At 37.2% G+C, this 24,309-nt stretch overlaps 1 long non-coding RNA gene across 1 annotated transcript; it reads left to right on the top strand.

Moving 5' to 3' along the window:
• The first annotated feature begins 4,909 nt into the window (after positions 1-4,909).
• Positions 4,910-6,169, top strand: LOC105453552. Its single transcript, XR_974886.1, has 3 exons — positions 4,910-5,247; positions 5,375-5,486; positions 5,569-6,169. It is a non-coding gene; the product is annotated as an uncharacterized LOC105453552 (long non-coding RNA).
• Positions 6,170-24,309: the final 18,140 nt, after the last annotated feature.

Here is a 24,309-nt window from a genome sequence, read left to right as displayed (position 1 = left end):
AACTGCGTGGCCGAGGTGGCCGCGCCGCGCCGCGCCGCGTTGCGCCGCGTATCGCGCAGCGCGGCGCACCACCCCCGCTGCTGTCTCTCGCGGCCGGCCCTCAAACCCCCGCTGTTGCTGCAATACGCACAGTGCGGACGGAGGACGCATTTTAGCAGAATTGCTTTTCCTTTTTTATAATTCATTTCGAATCGTTTCCATATATGGGATAACGAGAAGAGAGGTGCCACGTAAATAATAGAGTCACCAATACATTCGCGCGTTCGCAGATTTGTGCACCTTCGCGTATCAATTTCCCTCTTTTTTTCGAATATCGTTACCGTCCGCACTTACGCCACCATCACTGCTCTCATTATCATAATCGCTGTTATCACCGTGATTACCGTTATCATCCCCACCGATTGTTGCCGCAGTGCCGTAATATTTATTATCGTCTTCTTCCACTCATCCCCCTTTTCACTTCTTCACTTTACTTAAATATCTCAAGTTCCTCAAGTAGATGCCGTACCTCTTGAGAGAGATAACTTTCTTTTTCTCTCGTGAGAAAAGATTCAAGCACTTGATATTGCCAAGTTCGAACTTATAAGGGGAAGAGAAAAAAAGTTTTTAAACGCGTCCCGCGTATTATCTTTTTTCCTTCACGGAATTCCGGATTATACGGGAAAATTACGAGATCGTGGATCCAGATATTCATCGTTTAAAATGCAAAATGCGAAAAACATTTCTACGATCATGAATTCCATAAATTCAATAAAGATATTTTCATGCTTCATTTCATCGTAAAGAGATGTAACCGCGGCTGCTAATATGTATAAATGTTGTGGTCGACATGTAAATTATATAAACGATAATATAACACGTAAGTTATTTAAGTTCTATCATTTTTTAATATATTTATAAATATCGCTTGCGTCTCTCCTTCTCAGAAATAATTTAAAATAAAGTTAAATTAAATAGATATATCAACACGTTCTGCAGATGCTAAAAGTGCACTGATTTTTTTCATTTCACAGTTTTATCAGATAAAACGCGTTTGCGCATTGGAGCGAGTTCGCGACGAAAAAGGTGACGGCGAGATAATATGAAGGAATATAATTAAGCAAGAGGGAGAGTAAAGCTGCTTTAAAATGATATAATCTGAGCGAACATATCGAGAAATTTCCTCGAGGAGAACGCCCGACGGGCAGGTGTGTTCCGCGTTTTCGTGCGCACCGTTAATTGCATACCTTTGTTGTTCTCTATAATCGCGCGTACGACACGGATGTTTTTACTGTCGCGAAAGATGAGAGCGTAATATTCACGTGTGCGCGCCTCGCGCGCACACGCGTTTTGCCCGTAACAAGTGATGCGGATTAATTATCCAGTGTGATGCGATTTAGTTCTCTCTCTCTCTTTCTTTCTCTCTCAAAGCCGATATTCGACTAGTTGTGCGATGTCAACTTTCTATTGTATTCTGCGTTATTATACATCAATAATTAATATTATATATCATAAACACATAAATTAATAGTATACGGAATGATGAATAATTAATATTATATTGAAAATAATACATATTGCACAATGTGACAGTGTTCAACTGATGTGCACGCTTTAAATATCAATTTTTGATATCTGTCGCTGTTGTGAACATGAATTTTAGAACAAAGTACTGAAATGTATTTGAAACAGTATTTGTACCGGAACAATATCCATTTCATTAAAAACGAAAGAAATAGTAATAACAGTTGTAATACGTTCGAGAGATAAGGGCGAAAAATTCGTATTTATCGCTTTCCACGATTCGTGATAAGAGGCTTTCTTTCGCGGAATCCTTTTTGATTAATTGGAAAGTTGAATTAGGATTATTAGAAATGTCAACATTGCTTTATACTTAGAACTTTAAACTATAGGAACAATGCGCGCGCGGTTAAGATGCGGAATAATAGTACGAATAGCGCGAAATAAACCGGTTTATTCTCTTCTCTCTCTCTCTCTCTTTCTCTCTCTCTCCATGGCAAAATTTTAAACTGGTGCAATTCAGACATTGATCCGAAAAGAAGGTCGCGCGGGCTAAAAGCACGCTCGCGTTTGCCGCGGGAACCCGTTAATTATGCGCTTTTTACTTTCTCGCGGCAATTGGAGAGCTGCACCGCGGCGAGTCTCGCGGATGACGGAAAGTTCAGACAGAGAGTCGGGGATGGTAGCGGCGGGGACAGAGACCAAGAACTTCCGAGTTCTCTCCAATTACGTTGGTTCCGATCGGGGACGAACTTAGTAAACGCCGGAGTCCAAGTGTGAAAAATCGATGGTTACGAAACGTATAAAATCCGCATTAAATGCATGAATAATTTCGCTGCGTTTTCTAACATCGTAATAAATCAAAAAATAACGCAGAATGCATTTAAGCAAAATATTTATCACGAATTGCGGAAAAATATAAAGACAGAAGTAAATAAAATATTTAAACGCCGATAATTAGAAAGATAATGATTATTTAATAAAAAAAAGTGCAATTTTCAAGTAAGATCATTTTCTCTAGACTTTTTTCCTAATTTTTTTTCTATCACGAGTATTTACTTGAAATGCACGTTTCGTGCACTTATCGGAAATCTACCACTGCATTCGAATGCACTTATTCTATCCTCTTATCTGTTTCGACAATATTCTGTTAGTCTGCGAAAAATAAATATATCGCGAAATCAATCACAGTAATCCCTCTACTCACGGATTAATGTTTTATTGCACTGCTCCTTTTCTGGCTGCGGCTTAAAGAATATTTTAGCACGGAATCTAAACTCGCGAACTTACTCTTGTACAGTCATAAAAATACGATTCTGACAAACAGCATTTTTAGATCGTTTTTAAATATGCATGACACTCTGGATGTTTTTATTTTCTTAATTTAGATCTTCGTTCGAAATATTAAAGTAAAAGAAAAGAAGCAATAATATACACTATATATATTATTGATAATATATAACAAAGCGGATAATCGATGATATGCATTCTGTGATAGATAGAATTGAATTGAAAATAAAATAAGCATATAAAATGACAGTAGCTGATATCCTTTTCGTCGCTTTTATATTTAAAATTTTTATTAATATCTTTTTGTGCTGCACTGCGACGAAAATGCGGCAATATATACCGCTTATTTAGAATTAACAGCTCCATTATCCTGTAACAATAGTTACTATGAAAATTCTCGCTGTTGTTCTCCGTGGCTCTCTTAGAGTTTTCGTGCTTTGGAGGAATGTACGGTCAAGGTGCGGCCGATAAATCACAATTACGAGTTAAGCATCGGGCGCATATTAGAGCCAAACAATTTTCCTGAGAGAAAATCACAATTACGTATAAAGAGTGAACCCTGTCTCATCAACGTCGAGATGATTTACCGATCCAGTGTATCCCTTTTTCCGGCAGGGCAAGCCCCGTACAAAAAGGCGCACCCTCGCGCGCACGGCGGAGGATGTATGATCCTGTTTCAAATTTATAATCCGACATTCGCACGCGGTGCGCGCCTTTCCCCCCCTCGCGAGTAACGAGTGCGCTTTTTGCACCTACGTGAAACCGCAAGGATGTAGAATCGAAATATCGTTGCCGGATTACGTTCCGCCTGCGGTTCCCGTATTTCAACCGCAGACCGTTCTCGTTCTATCGGAAAACTCCCGCTTGCGACGAACACGCCGCCCGAAAATTGAAAATGTGCTACTTGATACCGAGAGACTTATGCGTATATCGAAAAAAAAATTAATTCATATCGCGGTGATTAAAACTTCCGCTTATATCCCCCCCGTCCAGGCAGATGTTTTATTTATGAGAGTATTAAGGTGTTAAAGTACGAGAGCGTGACAATCCATCGTGCATAGTAAATGCTTAAACCCGGACCCTGTTTACGTTTTTGTCTCGAATTAAGCTACAAAGCCGTTAGTAAAAAAATTATGACAGAGGAGATTATTATTTGCTTGTGCGTTGCCCGTGCGAAATGCACCGCGCAAAGTGTTTTATGACTCGCAGATACTGCTTTAATAGAAAACGTAATCTCATTTAAGAGAAACGAAGATAATGAAGTATGTTTAACTGTCTTATTACATAAAGCACTTTAAGAAAAAGTTAATTAAGACGTATTTAATTTAATAAATTAAGATACATTTTCGTCTCCTCTCGATAATATTGTAAGGAAAGGAGATGGCAATAAAACAAATTAGCCAAGATCTTTTGCGTACAATTATTCATGGAATTTCGTTACCGATTTGCCGATTCTGTTTCTCATAATTCGCAAACTCCATTAAAGATATTACTGTCGTCTCGATGCCCACATCGTGATAGACGAAGCCAATGAACGAGATTCTTTGCCGTCCCTGGTCTTACTTAATCGAAATTAGTGCGTAACAAGCCGGTCATTCAGTTCAGGATAGCTCGTTGTTCGCAGTAGGAGTGTCGACAACGAGCACTTTCCTGGCCTGGCTGTCTCCGTGATACAAAACAGGACCTATACCGACCATATGGGTCTGTGCGACTACTCGACTCGCAAGAGGGGGTTGGGTGAGTGAGTGAGGGCATTTATCTCGACTTGGGTCAAGCCCCTTCAAGCGGCTCCACAAAAATACACACGAATGTATAAATGTAGAATCGCGACATTCAGTTTATAGAAAATTGCCGGACATCAGCTCGGACGATCAATCTGACGTCCGAGACTTTTGAATAATTAGCCGTCTTAATTGCAAATTAATTTGCAATTAAAACAACAAGCTCGCACTTTGGTTGAACTTCAAAACAGAACTCCAACAGAATTTCCATTCAATTTTAACGTACTCCCGCGGTTTCCTTTTTAATAATGAAGAGACCGATGTCGCTAATACAATCACGCGAATAGCATTGCAGCGCTCGTTTATTAAATGATGGTAAGAGCCGGTGCGCGGAATACTATCACACAGGCATTCGCATTCGCATTCGTGCCGCAGTGAACCGCCGACTTATTATTCAGCATTTATCGAACAGGTTTGTGGTCGTCATAGAAACGTGACGACGACAACAATGAAACTTACGGCTCGAGCCTGAAGCATTTTCGATTTCGACCGCAAGCAGGGTATGCCGTCTCATTTTGGAGGAAAATTTGAGAGAAGGAACGGTGGGATTTTGGCATTGCACAACCGCGATGCACACCGGCGGCGGATATCGAGTGGCATTCACCGCGTGATAACGAACACGACATCAGCGCGCTGTCGCAATTGATGAAGGCACCATTGTTCATTGCGGCATTCGGTAAAGTATATACAGGGTGGTGTTTCGGGCGTGTACGCGAGCCACCTATATCATCCGAGAGCTCTTTGAATTTTAAAATAATTTAAGAAGTAAATCGGCGGAATCAGTAAAAATTAAATAATTATAGGTACTGTAAAAATTGCTGGAGAAACTCGATTTCAAATTACTTAGAAATGGTCAAAAGAAATGATGATCCTTTTGAAGCACTCTGTATATTCGATGCAATATGCGATACGCAGGTAGGAGACGTGTAATTTGAATAGTAGTGGATTGTTTTACAACCCAGTTAGCTTAACGACACCGTTACTTGCGAATTTTCAGCGCGTTATTACGAGGGGAAGCGGCGTTTCAGCCAAGTTCAATAACGACTGGGTTATAATCGATGCCGAAATTCAACCGAAGCGAAAGCGAGAACGCCTGCAATCGCTGAAGTTACATTAATTACTAAAGTTTCGATCATAAGCTGATCGTAAAGAACAATACATCGTGCAAGGATATTCGTTGTTATCATCGAATAGCGACAACTATAGGTGGAGATAATGTCCGTTGAAACGTTATGACATCCTATATATTTCGATACACATGCCATAAAAAGAAGATATAAAATTTTATATCAGCTAATTAAAATTTTATATCGAGAATTAATACGTTTTATCGTTACTTAATTGATTAATAAAGTAATCGCAATAAAAGCAATCATCAATCGAATAATCAACATTGAAATTAATTATTAATCGTAAAAAAAACGCATTCGCGATCATTAGTCAAGGATTAATTATATCAGGAAAATCGCATGGTAAAAGAATTACTGCCCTTCTATGGAACGAGAGTGTTCCAATAATATCCAAATTGCATTTTGATATAACTTGCGTATAACTTTTGGCGGAACACTTGACCTAGAAAAAAGTTAACCCAAGCTGATTAGTAACGACCCGCGCGAGCTCGCGGTTCTAAGCAAAATTCTGTTGTCTGTGAAATTATTGCCTGCAATTTTATTATCGGGAGATCTAATTAAACTGAATTCCCAACTTTTGCGCCTTGCGATCTCGCGTCTTCTCGCGACGCCGCGCAGCGCGTCGACCGATCGATATAGGTACATTGCCCGTGGCCCCGTTCATCATTACTCTATTATTTCATCATGAGCACATTAGCGTCAACCATTTTCCCGAAAGAGGAACGCAATTCCGAGTCCTTTTTTTTTTATGAACGGACACTTCTTAGATCGGCGAGAGAAACGAGTGAGATATATAAAAACTGTAAAAAGTAAAAAGTATTTCGGCGGACGGCAATATAATGAATTTGAAATTGGAATATGAAAACGTGTAACTGGAATCCATGGAATCCGTTTCGTCTAGAAAAAAGTGAGTGACTTTACCCGGAAAGACTCTGTCCGGTCGCGGACTGCGTGTCGAAACCGGAATAAATTTGAAACTTGGACAGATTGCCACTTCGCGAAGCGAAACGGAAATCTGATAGACACAAGCATTGCCACCGCATTGCGTATCCGCCTATGTAACGCGAGCTCTTCTGGCTTATAGCGGAATATCACAGACTCTGTGCCGCGTTCTTGCTACAATTCACTCTGCGCGGAGAGAGAGAGAGAGATTTAGTCGTGCAAATACACGCGCCCACGAACATTTATCAGTGCAGAGGAATCGAGGAGTCGATCGCGAATACTAACGATAGTATTCCGACGCGTTCGTGGTTCTAGCTCGTACCATAGAGATATCTACTTCTTGCTCTATATTCGCTTAAAAAAAAATCAAGTTACCGAATTATAATCACGTGGAGTGATATATTCACGAAGTCTAGACATTCTATTTTACCGTTTGTTTATCGCCCCTTTCTTCATTCACTTCCTTCTATTATTTTATTGATTCAATAAAATCATTTAAAAACGATGTGCTTTCACGTCAAAATTGGTATTTAAATATCGCAGTTCGACTGAAAATTTACGGCAATATTAAACGCGGGGTCCTTATTTTTTAAACGGCTTCCCTTTGACGCATTTTTTAATGAGCCTTATAATCGTGCCATGACCGAGAGTTCAATCAGCGATCGAGCAGCTACCGATAAGCGTGATGAAAACGAGGTCTAGTTAAAGTAAGATCGAATAAAAGTTGAAATGTCATGGTGTGGGAAGGGGATCATCGGAAACACCCGCAGTCAACGAAACTTCTCTTAAGAGCCGAGGAAAGTAGCATCGATTCACCGAAAGCTTTCGATGGATATGCTAACGAGCGAACGGAGAGGCAAAACTTCGACGAGTTCGGTTCTCACCGCGGGTCTTGAATCATCGAAAAAGAATGTTTGCGAAGGACGCAATTACTTCACGGAAATGTTTGCCGTGAAATAATTATTAAAATACCACATCAAAATGTATAATTTTAATATTATATGTATATTTCTTCTAACAATAATTCATTATTGTAATATTATACATATAATATTTTTCTACAACATATAACATACTTCAGAGACATCGAAAGATATTCATCAATTTAAATATCTAATAGATAATTTTTTAATCGTATTATTTTAAATTTTCAAATAAATTTATCGTTACAAAAATACTTAATATTATAAATTTGTATGACATAATTTTTTTTATATTGCATATTGATTTTATAAGATAGCGACGTCTGTGAGCCTAGCACTCCTACCATTAAAAAAAGTTTGAATATGTGCCATAAATAAGTATTAATTTATTACTAATTTATTGCCGTAATCTCAAATTTATTGCTTCTACCCGGAGCACAGGAAATATCGAAAGTGAAAATGTTGAATTCACGTTATACTAGCACCTCCACTTCCGAAAAATATGTATAGAGTAATGTAAACAAAAAAAAGGATACCAAAATTATTTACTAATTTTTTACTTTAAAATGCTGCAAAGAAATATAAAAAATTTTGAATAATTATGTGTACCAATATCGGTTACTATAACGGTATAAGAATAAAACGATAAAAAATAACTTGTATAAATTTTCCTAAACTGTTACTCGAATCAAATATTTGCGAAACATGTACTTTGGAATTTATTGCTCACAAAAAAATGTAAAAATTATCGAAAACACAGAAGGCTACAAAAGTAAAGTACAATATATTAAACGAATTATTTGCTGTGCTGATTTCGGTTTTAAACTAATACGACTAGAATTAATTGCTCTTAAAATAGCCCAGTTCCGAATTTTATTGTTCGCAGTTTAAGTGAAAATCCAAAAGTGTGGCGGTGCTAACGTCACGTACAAGAGGTACATGAGTATGATACATTAAACGAATTATTAAACGAATATCGTAGGATATTTTAAGAGCAATTAACTCTAGAATTATTTTAAAACCAAAATCAGCACAGCACACAATTCATTTAATGCTTTTTACTTTTTTTAAAATGATAGTGATGTTAGGTTCGCAGACATAAGATATGTTCGTTTGAAATTAATGTTCCTCAAACTTGATGTGGATTGCAATCAGCGATACCAAATATAATATGTCAACTAGATTAAAACAAATTCAGTTAAGATTTAAATATAGCAATATTTTTTCTTTCAAAAATACTCGCTCAATCGAACGAAATTCATCGTTATATTTTAGATAATATTAACGCACAGCATAAAATATACAATAATATCCTATTTATTGAAATTACTTTGAAATATGAAGGATGGAATATTTGGCGAACAGTTATTTCGTAAAGAAAAAAAAAGTTAAATTCACGGTAGCGAGACTCTTCGGCGTATGGCCTTGGTGTTTGTTTTGGTAGCGGCGTACGCAAGGCCGCCGCGCGCGTTTCAGTATTATCATTCCGAAGGTGAGACTCGAGCGGGCAGGTAGCGGCACGTGTCGCTCCGTGTGTCGCCGTATTACCCATCGAAATGTGATCGCACCACGGAACGAGAAGACGTCTAACGCGATTATTTCCTATGAGCAATTACCCTGTCTATCAGCGCGTGTAATTAACTCCCGTGGCAACTGCTAATTTATCGACTATTTTTAACGAAGCGAAATGTTTCGCGATTTATTTGTTTCACTGAAAGTAAGTATAAATTAATAATAATGAAAGTATTGATTTTAACATTGCAATATTTTATACGGGTAATAATTTCAATAACAATACTTAGGATTTAAATGTATCTCGCATCGAGCTTCGAGCTTTTTGCTAATTTAAATTTGTTCACTTGCAAATGGAGAGCGCGGATTAAATACGCGCGAGTCGCTGTATCGAATATATTTTAAGCAATGAAATGACCACAATGGCTCGTATCAAACATTTATTAATAACACGTGCATTTCATTACGTTTATATGTACGAAATGTATTGCGCATGTACAATACTGAATTTTAATTGTATCTTGTCGATTTGCGATTATATCAGTCGTTAAAACTCAACTTTATTAATCATTCGTTGCTTTAATTTGCGAGATTCGCGGATGTCGTGCAAATCTCACAAAGCTGAAGCTTTCTATCGTTTTCACGTTATTTTCCATTGCGTTTCTATTCCGTTAATGCTCGTTGTAATTAACGTCGGGAGTCTGCCGTGCAGAGTATCGCGTGCAGTATATTATCCTATTCGGATTAATACACGCGTATTTTCACAATCAGTATCTCAGATGTTCAATCAGCGCATACACAACATTCTCGGTTTTACCTCTAATCCAAATAATCATTGAACCGTGTGTCTCTCAAGATATGGAACCTTACTCTGAGTATCTCTCGTTCAACATACCTTTTTGAAACCGAGATTCGTGTAACGAATTATATAAATATAAGGCTAAAAATATGGAACTTTATCTAGAGTATCTCTCATTTAACATACCTTTTAATATCGAGATTCGTGTAACGACTATAATAAATACAAGACTGAAGATATAGAACTTTAGACTCTTTAGAGTATCTTTCATTCAACATACTTTTTGATATTCGGATTCGTGTAACGAATATAAATACAATGCGAACTTTCTTACTTCTAATCCTTTCTCTTATAAAAAAATATTTAAATATGATTGACAGAAAATTTTGAAAACAATTTTTTAATCTTTACTTAAAATTTTGCATTTTTAAAAGAATGTTAGCTCAGTTACATATAAAATCCGGATAAAGTTAAGTTTGTTTTTATGTGATGTCGTTAATGAGACATTGTCTCGTTTTACACTATATATTGGGTCTCTTTTTTTTGTTTACTCTATACATATTTTTCGGAAGTGGAGGTGCTAGCATAACGTGAATTCAACATTCTCACTTTCGATATTTCCTGTGCTCCGAGTAGAAGCATTAAATTTGAGATTACGGCAATAAATTAGTAATTAATACTTATTTATGGCACATATTCAAACTTTTTTTAATTGTAGGAGTGCTAGGCTCACAGTCGCTATCTTATAAAATCAATATGCAATATACAAAAAAATTATGTCATACAAATTTATAATATTAAGTATTTTTGTAACGATAAATTCATTTGAAAATTTAAAATAATACGATTAAAAAATTATTAGGTATTTAAATTGATGAATATCTTATGTCCTTAAAGTATGTTGTATGTTATAGAAGAATATTATATGTACAATATTACAATACTGAATTATTGTTAGAAGAAATATACGTATAATATTAAAATTATACATTTTGATGTGGTATTTTAATAATCGATTAATAAAGTATGAATACTCGGAAGTGAAATACGTATAACTTTACAAGAACGTTCTGTAAAGCATTAATGTTCTAAATCAGCTATTTTTTCACGTATAACACAACCTAGTACTGCAGTACTTCCTCAATATCGTTTAACGCTGCCGAGTGTTCTTGCTTTCTCTCTTCCACGCCTGCCTCTTCTTACGTCTAATTCTCTCCGCGTTTTGTCCCTGTTCTGGTTTCGGTCTAAGTTCCAGGCTTTGAGCAGGGTCAGGGTTGAACGTACATGCCTGGAATAAATTTCGATTCCAACGTGGGAAAGCCCTCTTCCTTGCAATGCACTTATTTCCGAAATGGCTCGTTGAATTCATTGCGACTTAAATGGACTCTCAAATGGGATTGGAGAGTTCTCCGAGAATCTCAATTAAAGAATAAAGATCGCATAACGACCAAATGCTAAATACAATATTCGAAGTCGCAATTAGATATAACAGTTCCAATTTTATTGTATATATTGCTCAAATAAATTAAACAGCGTGAAATTAATAAACGCTAAATTAACAAATGATATTTTCACTGGAATATTTGAAATATGTTTTCGTTATACAGAAAAAAGTTATTTTAATTCTATTTCAGTAATTTGTTGCGTAACAAAATATAAACTGAGAATCGAATTTTTTTACACTTATCTCATATTTCACTTTTCAATTGTACGCGATTAATCCTCCATGTAAAGTAAAAAAAGTGGTATCGAAATTTTTACGCGTATCACCAGAGAGATTAAATAGAATATCAACAAAATTATTAAAATATCAGATAAAAACATTTGTTCCCGACAAATAAATTTTATTACTATAATTCCCATGTTTTAAAAATTTTATTTAATATTTATTTGCACCAATTGATTTTGCTCGATTTCTTTTCCATATAATATATCATAAGTCTTCTTAGATCGTGAAATGAACTTTTCCTTTCGCGCAATTTCGATACTTGTGTTTCTCGTTAGCAGACCAATACTCTTTCTCGATTATAGAGAGATTCGATTTCACTTCGCGCTTCTAGCGCTTCATCTCTGGTAACCATGAGTTCGTTTCTCTCTCCCTCCTCTTTCCCCTTCCTCCCTCCCTCGCTCTCTTTCTTTCTATTACGATCGAAGATATTGTATCTCGCCGGCTAGCTTTTGTTAAAATTGGCGCTATTCTGTCAGAGCCGAGTTCACGAGAAATTTCACTTTTATGCGGATCACGTGTACGCTTCGCGCGGAGAAGCACATGCGTATTACATTCATATATATACGAGCGAACTTATCACTTTCTGCATTTCGCAAATTGTTATTTCTGCGAGTGCACGATGCGATGAAAGGGCCGCGAATCAACTGCCATTCGCAAATAGAAGTAGCTTATTTATGGTAAACAAGAAACAACAACAAATAGCAGAATCGGAAGTTGTACATATAAGCCGGGCATATACAAGGGTCAAACGCTTTGATTAAAGCGAATGCACCAAATCCAAATACGGTTTCCTAAATGGCAACACGGATATAGAGCAACGGCAATTGAAGCGTACACATATACATATACATCTCTCTTTCGGGAAAGGTGGATGAAATATATTTTTCGGACAGTAAAATAAATGATAAATATTTGTAAGTTATTGTAAATACATATATACACATTTCTCGTTTTTAAAATGAAATACCGTGCCCGAGTGAACTATAATAAATATAAATAAATATTTTAATTAAAACAGTAGCTAGTGCTGATCCAGCCGCAATCACGTCGTGCCGCAAATGGATGAACGTGAATGAAAGGAGCTTTTGTCCTTTTTCAACTTCCCTTTCGTTTCCCATCCTTTTACTTACAAAGCCTCGATTGTATTCGCACAAATCGAATACATACACTTTAAGTCGGTTTCACTTTGATAAAGTCACGATTTTACCACGGTAAAAATTATCACGATTTTTCGTTTTCAAGTTCTCCAGCTTTGTTTATTTAGAGAATATTTTAAGTGACGCATATATATGAATTGTTTTTCATAATTGCAAATAATTCAATAATTTCAACCTTTCACAAAGTCTTAATACGGTTACCATGCAATTTATTGTTAAAACTTCGAGGGCCGCAAGGTTAATATCCAATTTAAAATCCTGAACATTTTGTTGTTCGTCAAATGGGTCTATCAGCGAGCACCCTATATATTGTACATATATATATAGACCGCGGGTTTTGTCCTCGCGATACATAAATCACAGAGCCACGAACATCGTACGTGTTAGGGATCGCTGCGAGATTTTACATTGTTAATTAAGTCCAGTGCCTATACGGCACCGGTTACGCGGCGACCTGTGATTTATGTGCTGCACGCTCAGATATATCGGAATCTCCGCACATTCGGAAAGCTCGGGGCGTATAGCAGAGATGTGGAAACACGGACGAGGAGATACTTTATCGCGGGAACAAGCTGAGCGTAATGGAGATCAATCTTTTTCCTTTCGCGTACGCAAACGCATAAAGAACACCGTCAAAAAAACTTGATATCAAGCTTTATAGCTTCGAGTTTAACCTGGATGTCGGCTGTTGGATTAGCAATTCAACGACGTAAGAACAGTACAATAATTTGGTGTAATATCGTTTCTCGATCGATCATGCGAGCTAAATCCCTCGAACATAAAGAGCATGGCTATGATGGATAATGGATTAGCATAGAAATAGCGCAAAACCGCGCGATAGCAGGAATTGTGAACCTCGAATGTGGAAATAATGTCTTAATGGACACGGGATTTTCGCGGAACGGCCACTAAAAATCAATCCGATTTTTGCGCCGAAACGAGCGCACGACGCGTACATGCCCGCTGTTGTGCGTCCTCGTTTTCCCGCGTCAGATCGGCTCGTCGAATTGATTAGCGCGCGACACGCGTAAAGGATTTATAGACACGTTTCTTTCCCGCCTCGTATATCTCGTCAGCGATAATTTATTTTGGCAATTGCGGGAAATTTTTCCCTAGCAACCCCTGGAATTGCGCTCTTTAGTGCGCTTGATTAATAGCGGTGTTTTGAGAAGACTATGGTGAATACACCTCGCACTTTAAAAAGAGAATTTTTGAAAAAGTTTATATGAAAAATGTGGAATCATCAATTTTGCAACATAATTTTGCGTGAAAAGAAAATTATAAATAGTATAAGAGATAGAGAATATCATAATTAATATGTGTCATATTTTTCCATGTCACATTTTACAAGAAATTTCTTAATTATCGTTTTCGCCATCGATTAACTTTCGTTTTACTTTAAATAACCGCTTCTTTTTAGCAGTAACGCCAGAAAGAGACGGAGAATCAATTAAGGTAAGATTAACTGGCGTTGGTGAACCGTAAATTTCTTATTTTTCCTGATTTTTTCTTTTTTTTAATATCCTGCAATTTAATCGCGATAAATTGATCGTAAACTCAGTAAAATTTCGAGATCAAATAAGAATAGAAATGACTTTCATTCCAGCTCTAATAAAACAGTCTTAATTAAAAATCGAGAGAAACCATATAAAATTCCAATAACTCATTAAAATCCTTGAATTGTTGACTTTTTGCAGCGCGAAAGAAGAATTTCCTAAGTTTTTCCGAGATTCCAAACGAGAGATAGTTAACAGCTACACGAATTAACTCTTTCGTATTCAGGAATAAATTATTCTCACGCTCTGGTTTCGTTTCTTTCACAAACATTGTAATAGTATGCCACGTCAAAACGTTTCACAAAATACACATTTTAAAATACAGAGTGCCTCAGAAATTAACGAAAAAATTGTAGAAACATATTCTACAAATAAAAATAATAAAAAAATGTTATATAAAGTTTGGCTGGGAATGCTTTATAGCAAAGTTACAAAATAATACTGAATCTTTTAAGGATAGTGAATATGACGTGAATATACGCACAAGATAAACACGTTCAACCTTTCCACACACGAAATGCACAATTTCATATTTATTCTGCGCAATGGAAAATCCGTTGTTTCCTATTTCAGTACCATTTCAATATTTGTTTATAACTTTGTAATAAAGCATTTCTAGCCGAACTTCAGTATAACATTTTTTTTTCTCATTTTCATTTGTAGAATATACTCCCGCAGTTTGTTCGTTAAATTCTGAGATTATTTAAAACGGATTACAAATTTTATTTTGAAAAAAACTGGAAGATTAATGTAATATCTCTCAAGGGGGCAGAGATATTCGCTTTAAAAGGCAAAGAAGAAGAGGAAGAAGTAATATTTGCGAATTCTCTCTCTTCCTTCCTTTCTCTTCCTCAATATCGAAATTTTTTTGCAATACACTAAAGTTTCTACGTCTTTATGCACGATATCGAATTGAAAATCAGCTGTCGTTTCCCTCTTGTATATCGACTGGTAATCCGTTTAGAAGCGGCATGATCGAACGGTTATCAGACGCGCGAGAACGCCGCTGCTACACCTCCTCCTTCCAACATTACGGACAAATCAATCCTCCGTCGAATGTTCCGCGCCGCTGCCGGCGCGTATACGGGCTTGGAGAGGAACGAGAATGAATATCGACGAGTCCGCGTGCTACGGAAATTGCACGGCAAAAAAGGAAGCGGACGAGCGGGCGAACGAGCGAAGCGAACCGAACGAACGACGCGACAGCGATGAGGCGTGTGCATCCGAAGACTATCCGCGAGCAATGACGAGGAGATGAAATTTCTCGCGAGTTATTCGGACGTGAGGGATATATGTATGACGCCACGATAGGCGCATGAATTTCATTTTCCGCCTTGCGACCTTTTAGCTTATATGTATTTCCAAGTACGTGTATACGTATAAAATATATGCATGCACATGTACGTATCACGCGAGAGAAGCAAGCGGCCAAGGTAAGGGTGGAGCGCGACATAGTACCGCGACATTTTTATCTACGTACGTTCCACGGTTTTTACACGTCCACATCAATCAAACGGCTTGAATACATTGTACATATGAAAATTATACGAAGATACATATCGCATGTGGACACGGAAGGAAGTACAAGTATTAATAAATTATCGAAAGTGGAGCAGTTAAATTTAGAAGAAGAAAAAACGTTCGGAGGTTCATTGTTCTTTTGAATATTTCACTTATAAAGAGATTTTTTTTTTCACGAATAGGAGTAGGAAAATTACGTAAAAAGATATAGCGTGAATTCAGTATTCGAGTGTGTGAACGTACCTCTGCGTAGGAATCTGCTACCAATTTTAAAAAAACATGTAATAATGCGAAATCGCAGAGATATTGCGGCATTTCTCGCCTGCATTGTTACAACGTGCATTTACATATGTCCGCATTAATTAAACGGATGAATGTGCGGAAATAATACGAGAGGATATATACCGACTTCTCGACTAATGTAAATTTTTTTTGAAAAAAAAAAAAAGAAAGAGAATCGTCATTATATCTAATATGGAAAAAAATTACAGGGTTTTCTATGGAGATTAGCGACATCCAGAGAGGTTTCGACCGCGCATGAAAGTAAAACCGCATAAAAAAGAACTTGTAGCGTAAACCATGAAATAAATTTACACAATTACGTGTTTCCGACGTGAAAACAATGTGATTATGAGATATACTAGACATTGTCTCGCCTGTTATGCGTTGCGCATTTGCATATGTCCGCATTAATTAGAGAGCCGAATATATTTTACAGGGAAATAATAATGCCAGAAAATAAACAAGGCTTCGCTTAGTGGAAATTTTTCTGGTAAAATACACAGGCCGATATAACGTTTTCGAAAATTTTATAGGTAGAGAATAATTGCTACTTCAAAGATTTACCTGCGAGATTTTTTAACGCGCGAGAAAGCGCGGCAGGATCGAAGGGGAAATCAAGAGATTGACGTACCTATACATGTGAAAAGACGGCTTGCGGTTTTAAAAAGACGTTATAATGTGAAATCCAATGGCATTTTTTGGCCAGTCGTAAATTGCGCATTTGCATATGTCTGCATTAATTACACAGCTGAATACGCACGCGGGAAATTATGAGAGAACAAACCTGGTTCTCCAATTCACGCGACGGGAATTTTTCGGTGGAAAATTGCGAAAAAGAGAAAGTTTTTCGAAAATCTACGCGATAATCTCTATTTTATTAAATCATGAATTTTTGACCGCAAACGCGCGCAGAACAGATACGTATTATGTAAATCGAAGGGTGTATGCATACATAATGGCATGATTTTTTATTCTATCTGCTTCTAATTATTTTTTGTTTACTCTTTTTTTCAAATTAAAAATTTATTTCTGTCATACACGTATAAAATAAAATCTATATAGTAATTTCTTCTCTTTTTAATTATGTCTCCGAATATCTCTAAATTGTTTTCGCGTATTTTTGATTACCTCTGTCTTAATTAATAATCCCCGTCGCTGAATTCAATTTGCTGGCCTAATGGTATCCAAATAACATAGAAGGAACGTTCGGTTGCTCCGGCACACCCTGTATACAGGAAGTGGCTATAAACGCGACGTTATATACACAGCCAGGTGCATTAATTCGCTTGGTGCAAACGCACTGAATGCACCGCGCCGTAGCCCGATTACGTTTACTGGACTCGCGCTCATTCGATGCATCTGCAACGAGCGAATTGCATTCACTGGATTGTACACACGTGCTGATGTCCATAGACGCGTAAATCGATGCATCAACGCGACGCCGACACGTCTCGCGAAATAAAAGCTCTCACTGAGCTCTCGCAGTCATTACCGTGTTGAGTGTTATGGATCTGAGTGCTACCTTACGTGATGAATAGGGCTGTCAAGATACTTTGAGTCGAGTAAAGTTCGCCACGTTTCCTCATTGGGACGTACGGAGAATCAGGAATTATGGAACAGAATAATAGAGTCGTGCGCACACATTTGTAGAAAATATTACGCGCCTCCTGCGTACGTGTGCATGGAGAATAAATTTTACAATTAATGAATTATTTTTTTTTAGTATTAATTAGTATTAGTCGTCTTAAAGTTCTAAAATTATTTTATAATCAAACACCACAGATATTAATTTAAAATGTCATTATTATCGTTATTATTTACTACTATTGTTATTACTATATGTGCGTTTAAAAAAACGATAATGTCGATTGCTATGCTTCGTGAAGTTAAAATAAAAGGCTAAAGAAATTGTAGCTTCGTTTATGGGCAACAGCTAAAGAAGAGCTTCGAGGGACGAGAGGAAATAGATCATTTTGCAACCAGTATAAGACTTTACTCGAAGGAGCAATGCAGCTCGCGCTGAAAACGCCAAAGAAGGAAAACGCACAAGAGTTTCTGGCTTGGACGAGAAATCCGAGAGAGGATCGCGTCGCTCTTTCCTTCCCATCCTCGGCCTCGCCCGATTTTCCTCTCTCCCGTTTCCGATCCTCGCGCCAACGTATTCCTTCGTCCTCCCCCCTCCCTCCTCCTTCTCTCCCGTGGGAATATACATCTCTGGCGGATTTTTATCTCCCGTCGCGCGCGCGGGAAAAGGCGACGGATAGGTACAACCGCAAACGCACCATTGTGGGCATCGTATCTGCCGAATGTCGACGGCGCACGGCATGACAAGTGAAATCGGACGATTCGAAAGGTAAAAAAAAAGTATTAAAAAAGTAGGTAAAAAAGGAGGCAACCAAATCCTATGATATGTAACAGGTACCGTAAACATATTCACGTCGAGCTCTGAATATATTTTTCAAAACAAATCAACAAATGGTTTTAGCTAAAATCCGTAGCGATCTGCGATTAATGAAAAATAACATAAACGAATAAAATGCGCGAGCAACTGTTCTTCTGTAAACGATAAGATTATCACAATTCTTTATACATTTCAAAATTTTCTGAAATTTTTTACTCGGGAGAAAAAAAAATCAGGAAAGGACTAAATGGGTTAATTTGAGCGGCGGTTACGATTAACAGTCGAGTATACACGATCGATAGACCGATCGCGGATTACGCGCGAAAAGCAGGAAGCTATCGTTTCCGGAAACAGGTATTTGCACTTAGGCCTCTCTTGCGGTTCTTCCGTCTCTTCGGCCTCATTGTATTGTGTCTCGCATAGTGTGTCGTAAATGTCACTCACGAAATCTACCTGATGGCTAACGGATGGGGAATGCGTGCTCATCAAAGCAGCACAGGCGAAAGCCGGCACAAGGCAAAGGCGGTACAAAGAGCGATGCTTACAGCATTCGGCATCAAGTGGAAAGGAGTGCCATTCGATACTGTTAATCCATTAATACAGCTCCGTTACCGCAAATGTTACAGTTACGCATTACAACGTTAGCTACGTAATTCGAGCGAGATCTCTTGCAGTTCGACATTAATTTTTTTAAATGCCTTAATAAAAAGTGAATCAATTAATCCTCGATAAACATTCTTTGTGGGAAACGCTTGAAAGTTGTTATTTGCTGAATAAACACAGATAATTTATCTCGCGATGTAATTTAAAAAATTCAAGTGTATCCTACGAAAGATATTAAAAGTTTTTCGATATCAGTTTTTTTTTTTAAGAACGGCGCGAAGTACGCCGAGAAGAACTAACAATGATTTTTTTTCATATTAAAAGTATGAAAAGATCATTTGCGATTTATTCATGAATCGTTTATCTGCTTGATTATATTACTCTGCACAACCATCGTGCTCCGAACTAGCCGAACGGGCGTCATGTATAACGCAACAGTCAAAGTGTCAAAGAGTTAATGCCGTCGAAGATTGCTACGGACGTGTTCAGCAATGAAATTGGCATACGATCGAATCAGCAGCACACTGTCATCGTTGACCGATTGTGAGTTGCAGCGAGGGGCGTATACGCCATATTGGTATTTAGCGCTGACGTTTAGCGCATACCGAGGCAAATGCGAAAACGATACTCGCTGCATGACGCTCGGATACGCATCCGCCTATGAAACGACAGCTATAGATATTTGTATGCATTATGGAATTCCTGTGTCTACGGAGCGGATATACGCACCCAGATAGAATGCTACGATAATATCATAAGCCTATAGCAAGTAACACGCGGCTGCTGGCGCGAAGGCAAATGTCATTAAAATTCACCATCACGCGCTCCATACTTATTTATTCATTCAAATTATCTATCGATTACTTTAAGCTTGTCATTTTACGAGGCAGTGCATCAATTAGAAAAATTTGTATTCATTTTTTAAACGGAAATTGAAAGAAAACGAGACTAATATTAACTGGCTATTAACTAATTAACTACTATTAATTGACTATTAACTAATTAATAAAAGAAAATTTTTTTTGTCGATACAGTTGAAACTAATAGAAGATATTGTTTTTCGTTACGATTTTTTAGTTGCAATTTCATGATCAGTATTGACCTATTAAGAAAATTGTAATTATAAAATAAAGAATTTAAAATTATAATTTTTATATTTAATATGTTTCAGTAATAACAAGATCATCAAATAGTTAATAATTTAATGTTTGAAAATTAAATATTACAAAATTTAAAAAAAAATTCTTACTAAAAATTGTCTTTTACACGTAAAGAAAAAATTTTTAGCCTAAAGATAAGATGTCTGCCGTTAATGGATTAAGTAAATGCAGTTCAAGTTTTTGCACCCCTCAACTAGCCTATCGTAATTGCGATAAAAGGTGGTTTATACCTCTTCCGACTACAACTGCAACGTCGATTTCCAACGTGCTAATGGGTACATTCCATCATGGTCGAACATGGGTCAAAATTGCACTCGTGGAACGTTCAAATAACTTGGAATTTGCTGTCGGAAGAGTAAATCGCTAGCGAATTCTGAGGTATTAGTTTGGAATTATCGGGTTTAGGCTATTATTTACTGTAAATAATAACGCAATAATACCTAGTTAAGCAATGAACGTTAATCTTTTGGTTAGGGATATTATGGTATTACTTAACGAATAATAATAATTACCGTTTCAATAGTCAATTTTTGATCAGGGATTAATTATTGAATTTTTTCGAATTCTTCAACGTTCGGACAAGTGCACATATTAAATAACAAGTTACTCAAAATTATTATAAAACAAGTACAAAAATGTTGAAGAAAATTGATATTTTTGAAAATTGATATAATTTTTCTAGCGTATCGACTTTTAAATTGAGGTATTTATACGATATAACTTAAATATTGTCCATTAATTACATAGCGTTACTTCTTGTAAAAAATTGAATCAAAAAGTCCTGAATGATTTTTTTCCATAATGTTCAATGAAACGATCACATTATTGCAGTTAATGCTTCATTGAGTATTGTAGAGAAAAATGGTTCAGAACTTTTTTTACTCAATTTTTTATGAGAAATAGCGCTATATGAACGAGAAAATTTAAGAACTATTTTTGTTTACAATGCTCGATGAAGCACTAACTACAATAGTGATCGCTTCATTGAGCATTATGGAAAAAAATTATTCAAGACTTCGATTCAATTTTTTTTACAAGGAATAACGCTATGTAATTAATGGGCGGTAATTAAGTTACATTCTGAATAAAAGATATTATAAGAATTTAACAAATTATATATTCAATGTTGCATTGTATTATCTTCATCAATAAGCAATTACTTTAAAACAATATATGTATGAAGTTCAATAATAATATATAGCGTTAATTTTTGTTCATAAAATTTTATAATTGTTTACTAATCGACCTAACAAATAATATAAATAATATTATTCAAATTCTTAATTAAAAGGGTGCAAGAAATTGTCTCACATTTGTCAAATAAAGTTAAAAACGGAATTTCAACAAATTGGAAACAAAATTGTCGCTTTGAGGCTTCGATGCACTCTTTTTTCATCTAGAGAGAAATTGTTTAATCTCCTTTCTAAAAAATACCTTTCAGTTTTCACTACATCAAAGCTAGATAGAAAAGCGATCAACTTTTTGCATCAACCTATTAACAGTATTACTGATATAGATTAACGTCTGCAAGACAAGCATATATGAATAACGAACGAACAGAAAAAACAAATAGAACGTTTCGATTCGCGTTCCGTCTGCTCTGCTCGTGATGGTACGTCAAAGTTCCAAATAAATTTAATTTCGCGTTCACTATTCGTCAGTCGTTGCTCGTTCGTTACGGGTATATGTACTATATATGGAACGCGCATGCCGTCTTAATACCCGGACACTGCAATACGGCCTTAATACCCGCCGCACATTGTAGAATTAGTGTATACACGTTTGGTCAGCGGTTTACCCCTCGACGATCATTGTTCTCACGAGGAAGATCAACACGCGAGTGCTCCATATGCATATAGAGCGTGCACATATTCGCCGAGGTAATTGCTTTTCTTAATTAAAGGAGCAACATCGAATATAGGCAGTGTCAGCATTATTATTCAGTTCCTGACATTCGCGGTTTCTCATCGACGCATTCGAGCAGGTTTAGTCGTGTGGAAGAAGGGATCGAAAGGAAAGTCGGGGGGGGAAACGTTCACATGGATCCGCCTCCGCCATCTCGCCGCTATCGAGGAGAGGGGGAGGGAAGAGAGAGAGAGAGAGAGAGAGAGAGAGAGAGAGAGAGAGAGAGAGAGAGACCGATGACGTATGTCATTAAAAACGTATTTGCTTATCTTATAGATGCGGTAACGGCCGTTGGCGACCCCACACGATCATCGTGATTCTGCGACTTTTTTTTATGACGGTAATCAAGGTCCCTCGATCCCTATTACATCTGATTTTGAGTTATATTTGCTCGATGCGAAAAGTGTTACGTGAGCTATGTAAAAATCTGCGATTGGGATCTGCTTTAAAACGAACAAAAGTTCTCACAGCGATGTTTTTGATTATAGGGGAGAGTACATCACTACAGTTAATTTAGTGAATCTTTATAACAGAACAATAGAATTTTTCGAATTAATACCCTTTCAAGTAGCCCTTTGAGGAGCACGTCGAAAACCATATAGCAATTACGTAATACGTGCAATATATCTGCTATAATTCCTACTAATAAACTCAATCTTGTATACCAAAATTCCCCAGCGGTTAACCCCATACGCGTCTAATGCCTGAAGGCAAAGCAGTAGTTATGCCAGGTGCACCCTTTGACTACGTAACTATGAAGATGTCACCGCTTGCTGTATTCGGATCTGCAGCCAACATATTTCAGCGCTCTCGTGTCGCAGCAGCTAAATATAGTATACGAGATAACATATTCGATTCTATCTCGCTTGGATGCATTTGATCGGAACACGGTGTGAAACATAAAAGTGTCGAGAAAGTTAGATACGCCGGGTACAGATCTTATCGATAAAGTGCGGCCGCCGTGCGGTACTTTACAGATACGTGATCAAAGAATGTATCATGTGCAGCTCTTCAAGAATTTTTCATATCTGAGGGACCGCACGTTCCGTTCGACATACGTACAAGTCGAGAGTCGTTCGTGATCCTTTCAAAAAAAGAGAGAGACACATTTTGTAAAATCGACTTCCGCATCTGCATATCGAAATTCAAAAAGTAGGTTATTAGCATGGCGAACAATTTCCGTTCAGCAAAATAAAAAAAAGATATACGCGACATGTGATTTATAAATATTCCGAAAAAATATTCTTCCATAAAAGTATTAGGTATACGAGCTATCTCTTACATGTATATGTATATTTTTTATGCCTTTGTGTTTAATTTCTGTGCATTATTATTTTGTATCTGTTATCGAAATTATATATTATTACATGAATGTAGAGATAATATTAAAACTGAAAGGTATGTGCAAGTTTCTAAAGAAGATTTCTAAAGAAGCATTAAGTATATTATAATACGGATATGATCCAATGATTCTGCGTTTAAACGATGTATTTTTGCAATTTCCATACTCAAACGATACGGAATAATACGGTCTGCGCCGGGGCGTTCGCAGATGAAACGTATCCAAATCTCGTTTAAGCGCACTAACGAAACAAATGGGTCGCGAGATATGTACAATTTATGGCGACGACGCATTGTATCCGTACATACACGCGGCGCAGATAAATTCGCTAATTAATACCGTACCGTTAATTGCGATCGGCCCGACTAGCCCGGCGGACTGCACAGGACGTACGGTCCGCGCCGTGATACGTGTGTCGATTAATATCGATTACATTCATGTCTATCACGACCAACACGTGGCCAACTCGACGCCGTAAAATCGTACGAGGCGGCGATAACGAGATCTAATTCTGTCGCGTATTGCATAATGAATAGCGAGTAACGAGGAACGAGCAACGACTGCTGTCACCTGTCACTCTCCCCGAGAATGCTGTCGTGTTTCCTCGTCGGCGCAAAATTGAACGCGATCGCGTTACTGCACCGACAATTGATTATTTTTGCGATTGTTCTTGCAATTGATTAATACAGCGGTCGTAATTAAAACGATTATCAATCAAGCGTTTGCATTCGAATTTTCAACGCGGAGAACTTCATCACGCCGCGTCTAATAAAATG

The sequence above is a fragment of the Wasmannia auropunctata genome, unplaced genomic scaffold (assembly GCF_000956235.1).
Source record: "Wasmannia auropunctata unplaced genomic scaffold, wasmannia.A_1.0 LD335998.1, whole genome shotgun sequence".
NCBI classification, from domain to species: Eukaryota; Metazoa; Arthropoda; class Insecta; order Hymenoptera; family Formicidae; genus Wasmannia; species Wasmannia auropunctata.
This window is presented reverse-complemented; position numbering and strand designations above follow the sequence as displayed.